This window comes from Ostrea edulis, chromosome 8, assembly GCF_947568905.1.
Source record: "Ostrea edulis chromosome 8, xbOstEdul1.1, whole genome shotgun sequence".
NCBI classification, from domain to species: Eukaryota; Metazoa; Mollusca; class Bivalvia; order Ostreida; family Ostreidae; genus Ostrea; species Ostrea edulis.
Genome location: NC_079171.1, coordinates 28,842,162 through 28,853,192, shown reverse-complemented (window position 1 = coordinate 28,853,192; position 11,031 = coordinate 28,842,162). Strand labels below are relative to the sequence as shown.

At 33.6% G+C, this 11,031-nt stretch overlaps 1 long non-coding RNA gene across 1 annotated transcript; it reads left to right on the top strand.

The window, feature by feature from the left end:
• The first annotated feature begins 624 nt into the window (after positions 1-624).
• LOC130049531 (uncharacterized) lies at positions 625-4,666 on the top strand. Its single transcript, XR_008798073.1, has 5 exons — positions 625-747; positions 1,133-1,171; positions 1,763-1,950; positions 2,807-3,820; positions 4,122-4,666. It is a non-coding gene; the product is annotated as an uncharacterized LOC130049531 (long non-coding RNA).
• The last annotated feature ends 6,365 nt before the right edge of the window (positions 4,667-11,031 follow it).

The following is an 11,031-nucleotide window of genomic DNA, read 5'->3' as shown; positions in this document are numbered from 1 at the left end:
TCATTTTTACACATACGAGGGACAAAATGGCGTTCAGTAACAGTCAGACTGCTAGCCTTGAGTTTGACAAAAACTATCATGAAGTTAATAAGTTTTAACTACGGAACAATCAGGCACCTACCGTTAGGTTGTTTGGAAACAATTTGCCTATACAATTAATTTTTTCTTCAAAGATATTATTGATTTCTTCTGTAAAATGTATTAAAAATATTGAATCGTGGTGTACAAGTATTGCAATACGTATCTTATCGTGAAGGTGGTGTACTGTCTCAGTCCTGATAAATTGCAATTTGTATTTCACAACGTTGAATTATCACCACACCTTGTATTGTAACCAATTTTGTGACGTCAGAAATCATTTAAAGTGCTGATTAAGTCCGCTACAAGTTAAATCACAACAAAACAAATTCTGGTTTTAGATACATGTACCCTTTATATGTTGGTTTACACACACATTTTCATTTTGTATATACATGTACTGTACCAATAGGTGTACATGTACATTTACTCGGCGTCCTGAAATGCACTTGAACGTCTAGTCAGGTATTGTTATGTCTTAATTTAAACCTTCTCAATGAAACGAGACGGGCACCCCGGATTGTTACCTTTGCACGAGTATCTAGTTGCAAATATGCAATTATTGTGCACATGTAGGTCAAATCCGGCGAGATTTTAATAACATGTCGTTTCTCCAGTTGTTGTGCGTTTTTGAAAAATTGGTGTTTGGGATGTGCTACAGACAAATAAGTAAGGAATACTTTAAGTATTAAATATTGACAATCTGCCCTACTTGATTAATTTTACTGTGCACGAACAAGTACAGGTTATATGTAAGATTTAAACGCATAACATTGTATGCATTTACTGTAGTAGGAGTTCTTTGTAAGGTCGACGTTGATGTGCATACCATATATTTTGGAGTCTACATGTATATTTGTATATATTTCTATGACTATGTAATTAAGATGGGACTTTGGAATACACAATCATGATTAATTGTACCATTTCTCTTTAAGCACAATTGTCACATAGCTTTGTTTCAACCGTACTTTCCATTCAGACGCTGTGAAAGATGTCGAATCCACCCATTTATTTTATTTTAATCGTTATGTGTATTATCTTATTTTTACAGATGAGTGACGCCGCACGTACCCAGAGCAATGCTATCCAGGTATATTTAACAAGGGTCGAATTTAACTTTACATTGGTGAATGAAAAGATAACTGTTTGGAGTAGTATTGATTTATCATTTGAAATACTTTAGGAAGTTTGCTGATATGGTTTAAATACTAAGTGCTTATGTAGGAAAAGCAGACAAGGTATGTCCAAAATTGTGAATTTAGCAAACTCAGAGTATTGCCTCTAGGGCAGGTCCAAATTAGGCATATTGTATTAATGCTACATTTATTATATTACCTAAAGCCCTTCATCACTAAAGTTACTTTCGAGGCCATTTTAAAGAAACGTGTTCTTAAACCTTATGCATGTACCTTTATGTTAAATAAATTTCAAAGGCCTTGGAACTAGTGATACATATAATTAATACTCAGGTGAAATCAGGTCTGTGTATTCCTGTGAACCTCTTGATTTATCCATTGTTTTACACTACGGATGTTAGTCAGAAAATATCTCTCGTCTTTATGAACCCGGTTTTCCCGTATTTGCTTTTTACGGTACGGCCAAGAGAGCTCAAAGGTGCCCGGATGTCGAAAGTATATAAAGTATGAAAACAAATTTATAGTTGTGAGTTTTTGTTCCTTAGGACCTACTACTCATCAATTGTGGAAAAGACCTTAAGTGTCGCCCATGACCTTACAGCCATCCTAAATCAGACCGACTTTTCACTGGATCTGCAACAATATCTGTCAAAAACTCACCCTCAGTATCACAATGTCTTGGAAGAGATACAGAGGGATATTTTGTCAGATGGAGTTAGTGTTCTCGTGGGCGGTAAGTCTGTTTACCCGATTTACTGGTAATGGAACATGTATTTATATGATTGATTGCATCTAGACCATAGGCCAGTAACACATTACCTCCCCCTCTAGGGATTTTTCTATGCTATGATTTTTTTGAAAGTGTGTATAAAGTAAAGGTAAATGAATGTTGTTTGATAAATTTATGTTGGAGCGTTTTCAAGATATGGGTATTTGAATTTATAATTTTTTTGGCAAATTCAACATGACTGTTAAGGTGTTCCATACCGCATTAAAGACGACACATTGTAAACACAAACAACGGGATAGGGACTTCCCAGAGAGGACATTTGTGAAAAATATGTATTAGAAATAGAAGACAGTGTATTATGGAAAGTGCTACATATTTTTAAATGTCTACAAATTCATGTCTTACGAAATTATACAGTGTATACTACATTCCCAAAATAACATGTACCAATTAACATGTTCAATACTAAATAAACAGTATGAAAAACGGTTCATTCCTAGATACTAGAATCCACAGACCTTATCTTTATATGATAAATATGCAATCTTGAGTTAGTAAATATAACTTCCAACATAAAAATCGTTGTCCACATTTCCAAGTCTCACACGATATATCTAATTATGGAAGCCCATAAATATATATAATCAATAAAAAGGAAGCATATGGATTACTTTTGAGTATACAATGCAAAAATGGGGGAAACCCTGATAAATAATGCCTCGACTATTGAGAATATGACATATTACAAACAATAAACTAATTGATGAATAATTTAGATTAATGAATTGTATTAATCTACAATTGTAAAATACATAAATATATTGTCATATGTAATATTGATCACCTTTTCAATTTTCAGCTTACTTATAAAGATGTCACATAAAACAGAGTCCCATGAATAATAAAGGCATAGGTTGTTTACTAGCTTCAAATTGTGCCTTGCATGGTTTCTATCGCTGGTGTTATAATAATTTACAAATATTAAGAGCCATTCTCTGTAAGCATCAAAACATGTGGAAAACGACTGACTCGGAGTTTGACGAAATTTTACACAAAGTATACATACTTCAGTCCTTTAATCATGACACTTTTAAAAATGGGCTTTGACTCGTGTTTCCATGGCAACAAGACATCCGATTTTGTGCAAAGACGTGAGCCTCAGTAAATATTGAATTTTCCTTCATAAAAATGTGTATGTTCATTTTTCATTTAATTTCCATTGTTATTTAATTAAGCTATGTTGTGTGTAATTTTTAAAAATAAAATTGATTTGCTGCAACGCCATAACATGAAATATATGCCCTCAAATACCCCAAAATCCCACTGAAAATGAGAGAAAATTGTTTCAATTTTGTTCAGAAACACAACCACTGGTGGATTGTTCTTACATTGATAAATGTGTATCGCATCTACTAGAATAACATATCAAAAAATTACAGATATCATATTTCATTTAAGAAAATAAATTGATTTTAAAATTTGCGCGATTGCGAAAATATGCGAGTTTTTCCGAAATCTAAATCACCTCGACTCTTGACTGCAATGCGTATTCCAAGTATATTCATGATCAAGACAAGTTACGTCCCTTTTCTGAAGTGAAAGTAGAAATTCGTGAGTGATGATTTGGATATTTTGAGCTGGTTTAAGTCTTTAAATCAACTAGAATTTTATATTTGATACTTAAGTGTTTGTCGGAGACCGTTATGCTTTCGATGGGTAGCTTTCAATGATGATGTATCAGTGGATTTACGCTGCGATCGTGATTACAACAGGGAGAACTTGTATGCAAAAACTTCCGAGAAGATTAGCCGAAAAAGAAACGCACAGGTGGCATTGAATGTGCTCAATGCTGTTGTCATAACAATTCAGATCCGTAAGTACTTTGCTATCATTCATTTTGCCCCAGTTTGTAAAATAACTAGACAATAAACAAATATAGATCTATCCAATTCCATATGCAATTCTGATTCACCGTTGAATATAAACTTCAAGCAAAATCTTGTACATGAGAAATGCCTGTGCCGATAGGTGTTTGTGAATAAGATTTATCACATTAACTCTAACGTTTGTAAATATTCATAAATCTGTCAATTTAATTTCATTTTGAAGTTCTGATGTTATTTAAACTTATTAATCAGCAAAAAATATTTATTATTGTTAATATACATTTGTAGCTCTGACAGTCAGGGGTGCAGATTCAAGATTGGATGTTCTAAATGAAATTAAGACAGAAATATTTTCTGTGAGGAATGTACAAGACTCAGCATCATCATTATGACAATACAGTTGTGGGTCATTAAAATTTAAGTGGATCCAATATGGCTGGAACTTGTTTAAAGATTGTTAAGCTGGAATGTGTCCACTGAGAAAATCACAGAGGCTGAAGCTGTTGGAGAATATTTGAAGACCTGTTTTTGAATTTCTCATCCCCTTTCATGGAAGGAACTGTACTCAGATGAACAATGCAACTGTATATGTCCATAGTGTACAGAAAAATACTGATATATATGCAAAAACAAATATAGTGTGTTAGACATTGTTTACAAACTCATATTTAGATAAAGCTTGAACATATAATTGAAGATTGTTTAATTTATTTTCTGCACTGACTGAGAGCTTCACAGACTGCAATTTAAAATGTACAATTTCAGTCTGATAGAAAACAATCAGGATAAGTCTGACAGAAACAGGACAACTTTAAATTCATATTCTTAATATAACCAAGATGGACACAACATTTCTTTTAAAAACAAAATAATACCCCACCCCCACCCCGAATTGGAATTTGGGCAGTATTTTTGTAATGCATGCATCTTATAAGTCATTCATCTACATGTATGACACATAAACCCATATTATAATTTTGATACAAAACCAAAACCTGTTTTTAACAACAGCAATCCCCCACCCCTGTAAATTGTGTTGTTATAAACAATGGATGTTTTGGGAATTTTAATGGGCATTGATTTTGCATTGCAAATCTTTTTTAATGCCATCATCACAGAATCTAGTATTCATGGAAATGAGTGAAATTATTTGCAACAAAGTAATAGAAAAGTGCACTAATGTACTTATGGAGAAAGTACTGACACAAGCCAAACTGCCATCCATATTCAGTTGTTTTTCCCCCTACTAAAGTTGGATTAATCGAGAAATAAAGAAATGAAATGAAAGGGTGGTGTACTGGTGTAAGTAGATTATGACCTATGCAACATCATCTTTCTGGTACCTTGCAGCTTTAGTTGACACACAAAACAATTTAGAAATCGTTAGTACATATGTATGTGGGTAGCTTATAAAAATCAGTGTCAAGAAAATGTTCGGAAAATAATGCATACCCAATCATTAATATACAACAGTTACATGTAGCTGTTACAGTTCCTATTTATTGTTTCCATGGAGACAAAACAGACAGATTACCAACATTTTCATAACAGGACTTTTGGACTAACTATCTCTGGTCAAAACTGACTCAACTGAGTATAAGTAGGTAAAATACTTGTAGTTTAAAATGAAAAGAAATCTAAATCGCCAACATAATGTTTCCATGGAAGTAGGTTTCCATAGCAACTAAACTACAAATTGAATTCCTTCTTAATTAGTATATTTTAACCAGCCTATGAATACAAAGATAAAGTTATGATATTATAGAATAAATCTACTGAAGTACACGTACATTAAATTGTTTTCAATGATTATGGTTGCTGGCCCTATCATTTCCATAGTAACACATTTTTCTTCATATTTTCCCCTTTGTAATAATTAAATTCAAATGATTAAACAGAGTCATATAATGCTTTTACAGGAAATACCTAGAGATAAATATGTAATTTTATCTTGTAAAAAGTAAAAATTCTATTCAATACAAAGTAATTCAAAAACATTAAAAAAAAATTAATTTTCATTTTAAATGTAATAATCTTCTACCAATGCCTTTTGACTTCAAGATTTTTTTTAAATGTTTGCTACACCAACTAATCCAACTTATGACTAATCCATGGAAATTATGAAATTGTACTTTATAACAATTATTAAGATTATGACAGAACACTTTCACTTAATAATAGGCACACACATTTCTGCTTCCTGACACAAATCAGTTTTATAGTCAGCACTTTTCTTCAAAACTTAAAGGAACCATATATATGTATCTTATAATGGTTGCTATGGTAACAAAAGAATTAATCATTTATATTGCTAATTTAAGCAGACTTTTACATAAATTTATATGTTCAAATATAATATGACAATAAGTTTACACTATCACATGGTAATAAGCAGAGCTGTAATGCTTTCTGATACAAATTAGCATACTAGTTTACTTATTAAAACCTTGTTATAAAATACTGAAATATGGTTCATATGGCAACTGAAATATTTCATAACATGAGAATTCATGATATTTATCATTGTTTATGCCAAATTTAATAGATTTTAAGGATGTTATATTGATAAATTATTAAAATTTCACTCATATATTCATATTAGGAAATTTTTCATATTACCATGGCAACATATTTTTCAAGCTATATAATTTTATTTAGCAAAATAAGACATTTGTCGTGTTTTTTTTAATATTTTACACATAATGGGATGAATTAAATAATATATAACTTTCATTGATGTGTGTTGTTGCGTTTTCTTGTAAATAATGTCATAAAATGGCTTAAAAATGATTTTTTTTTCAAAAATAGTCAAAATGCTAAAACATTGATTTTTCAACCTCAGGAACAATAGGTAATCCAATATTGATTTATTGATGTTTTATTAAGAATTTATTATGCTGAACATAATCTTTAAACAAGCAATAGAGAAATTTGTGCATCACTAAAATTAATTTATGTTTAATCAAAAATAGGCCAAAATTGAGCATTTTTAAGAATCTTGGGAGCTGTTTTCACAGTGTTCTTGTTACCATGACAACCGTACCTCAATTTCGAATTTTGATACCAAATTCTATGAGAGGGTATCAAATAATCACTATATGCCAAATTTCAGCAAAATCGGTGAGGGTACCTTTCCACCCCTATAATAAAAATTTTGATGCTTACAGAGAATGGCTCTTAATCAGTTACTAGAAGTAAAACTTGAGCATTGACGAAGTTGCGCCGAGTCAAGTGAACTGTAAGACTAAGAGACGTTCCCCCAACCTGTGTTCACTATCGACACTTTCCCCCGTCCATAAATGTCTGTTCTGTAATGAAGAAACTCAAGTACAAGAGAAAACCACAAACTTGTTAAGTGTGTGACAAAAACAGTAGAAGCCATTTTGAAAAAAAAAACTCTGCATACAATAAAAGTGACTATAACACAATAAATTAGTTGGTTGGTTGTATATTGTTTAACGTACTGCTCTAGAATTTTTCGCTCATATGGAAGCGTCACCATTGCCGATGAAGGGCTGCAAAATTTAGGCCTATATACTTGGCGCTTACGGCCATTGAGCAGGGAGGGATCTTTATCATGCCACACCTGCTGTGAAACGAGACCTCGGTTTTTGCGATCTCATCCAAAGGACCGCCCAATTTAGTCACCTGTTACGATAAGCAAAGGGGTACTGAGGACCTATTATAACCTGGATTCCCACGGGACAATGGTTTTCTTGCCCCATTATTTGCCTCTTACGGAAAACAAAAGGTACCGAGGACCTATCCCTTCTAACCCAGATACCCAAGGGACAACTATAAGTAAAGTTCAGTATATTGATTTGGTTGCTAAAGGGGGAAATGTTTTATCCAACCTGTAGAAAAACATACACTAAGTCCGATGATCTAAACAAGTCAGAACCTAAAATTTATATAATTCTTGAGCAACATGGAAAGGCATTTGATTTTATCCGAATATGTGGAGATAAATATCGTGTAGAATTATGTGGTTGAAAGTATGACAAAGCTCAAAGAGAGATACTTGTCATTTATCCCGATTCATATAACAATGATTACAAAACTTGAAACCTAAATAAAAAACACAAAGAAAATTTGGTAGCAAAATTGAATTTCGGAAAACTCCAAAGGCGAACTTATACAATCTGCATATGTTGCTACTAAATTGAGTCTACATTTGCGTTAGCTCTTTCAAGTCAAATAAACTGCTATGATCATCAACAGGCAGATTTCTGACTGCCACAAAATTGTCATGCAATAACTTACCATGGCCACCTTTCCATCATCTCTGAATACATGTGTATATAATATCTCATTGCATGTCTCTCTCAAGTCGTATCAGACAACCCATCTTATTTTCAACGGCAAAAAGGTTTCCCAAATCGTACTCTCATGACATATGTGTCTCAGCTGTGGTTGTCAAATGGATATTACCTAAGCACCTCACGTCTAAAATGACTATGCACCATCTGACGAGAAGTACTAAGTTAATTACACTATCAAACATGTTATGTCACTGTAGATTGATTGGTTGATTGTATCTTGCTTAACATCCCTCTCAAGAATTGCTCACTCATACGGAGACGTCACCAAGACCGGTGAAGGGCTTCAAATTTAGGCCTTTACTCGGCGCTTACGGCCATCAAACAGTGAGGGTTCTTTAGCATGCCACACCTACTGCGACACGGGGCATCCGTTTTTAAGGTCATCTCCGAGGACTCGTGACATTCACACCTGATGGCGAGCGTTTGGCAATGGAACTGTCACTACCTGTTTTAACAACTTGGGTTTGTCGCGGCCGGTTGTAGAAGTTACTCACAGACTCAAGAGTTTGAAACTACCATTTGCAATGCGATTACAAATTCTGGATTAATATTGCATGCAAGAATATCTCTTACTAATATCTCAGTAATCCATATACCCCGCTTTAATGTCAAACAACTTGATATATAAACAAGGGGTTAAGTTCTTTAATGCAAAATATATTTTTGCTAATGTCCATATGGAGTTTGTAAAATTCCCGAAGTTTTTCCATTTTTAAACAATACTTTAATTACAAATTTCATGAGTTTGCCCCAAAACTTGAAAAGGTCCCCTTGCATTAATGTCAAACAATCTTTTTCACAATACAAGGGTTACATACTTTCAAAAAATAATTGTTTTCAAGGGTCCATATTATTTATAAATGATCTGAAGAACTTTTCCTTTTTGAGGCGATTTATAAAGAAAAAATCATGTTTTATTTAGCCCCAGAAGTCGTAAACGTCCCCAATTATTTATGCCAAACATCTTGTCAATCATCGGGTTACGTAAGTTTACATAATACTTGTGTGTAAATGTCAATGACATCTATATCGGATGTGAAGAGGTTTTTTTTTTTTAGTTTTTGGCTATTGTTTTTACAAATTTTTGCTTTTTGCCCCCAAAATATAAAGATCTCAATGTTAACAATGTAAAACTTATACGGTACCAATTTTCATGCACCAGATGCGCATTTCGACAAATAGTGTCTCTTCAGTGATGTCCAACCGAAATGTTTGAAATCTGATTTATAGTTAAAGGGTTACAAACTTTCAGAAAACAATTTCTTTCAAATGTCCATGTCATCTATATAGGATCTGAAGGATTTCATTATGTTTCGTCGTTTTAAAAAAAAAATCATGTTTTAGCCCTAAAACGCGTAAATGCCCTCACTTATTTATGTCAAACAACTTTACATATAAACCAAGGGTTATATTCGTTCAAAAAATACTTGTTTGCAAATGCCAATGACATCTATATCGGATCTGAAGAGTTTTTCCAGTTTTTGGCTATCAATGTTACAAATTTTATGTTTTTTGCCGCAAAAACTCGTAAACGCCCCGACGTAGAAATGTCAAACAACCTGAATTATAATCTACGGACTATGTACTTTCAAAAAATACTTGTTTGCAAAAATATCTAGGGGGTTCCCCATTACCTTTACTAGCCCATGGTCTAATCTTGCTTAACGTCTCGCTCGAGAATTTTTCACTCATATGGAGACGTATTTATATGAAAAGGTGAAGACAACGAACAATGATGAATCTCATAACTCCCAAAAGGAATACAAAATATATAGGGCTCACGGCGGGTGTGACCTGCTGGGCAAACACGGACCCTGAATATACTGGAGGTGGGATCACATGCCTAGGAGGAGTAAGCATCCTTTGCAGACCGGTCATGTATATGTAATACCTTACTAGAATCCTCACCCAGGGGCCAAACATTTAAGAATTTCGGTAGAATTTTCGTTGAGAACATTTTGTATCATAACAACATGAAAAACATGCGCTTCCGTATGACGTCATTGCATGACTGTTATAAATAGATCATGGAGCTACTTTAATAAAAAATGTAAAAGTAACACATTATCCCAATATTTAGATATTGGTCTAACTGGCGATAATGACGGTAAAATACCCATATTAAATCAGAATTACTGATAGAATCCTACCACTTTCAATAAGAAATAATTATTGAACATTTAAACACGAAACCATCTAGCCCATGCGCCCATATTTTACATTTTGCACTAATACTATGCAGTTTTCTCTTAAAGTTTTCTTGACAGAGGAGTCTATCAGTAATTGCCGTGTACATTAGTTTATGACCTTTCAAACGGTGTATAAAAAGTCTCTAAAAATATGAGGCCTGATGTGCTACTTTTGCAGTTTTATTTCAGTCTGTGACAGAGGAAAATCGGATCGACATGCTAATTGGAATGTTTTCTCCGTTAAACAAAATTGTCAATGAATGATATGAACATACCTTCTTAATATCAATAAATTATCAGCGTTTCACATATATATTCCATATACAGGGATTTCAACAGTCTCGATTGAAGTCAGCATTTCGCAAATTCTATGGTCGTTATAACGATCTAGTTCGTCAATACAACCTCGCATTGGGTCAAATGCTGTCTGACGTGTTTCATACCGATTGTTAAGCCGTTCTTGGCACACTGATTTTGACTGCGGATAACTCCGTTTACCTGATCAGGATATGGGGCTCACGGCGGGTGTGACCGGTCAACAGGGGATGCTTACTCCTCCTAGGCACCTGATCCCACCTCTGCTGTGTCCAGGGGTCCGTGTTTGCCCAACTATCTAATTTGTATTGCTTGTAGGAGTTATGAGATTGATCACTGTTCGTTATCTTCACCTTGCATCCCATGTCATAT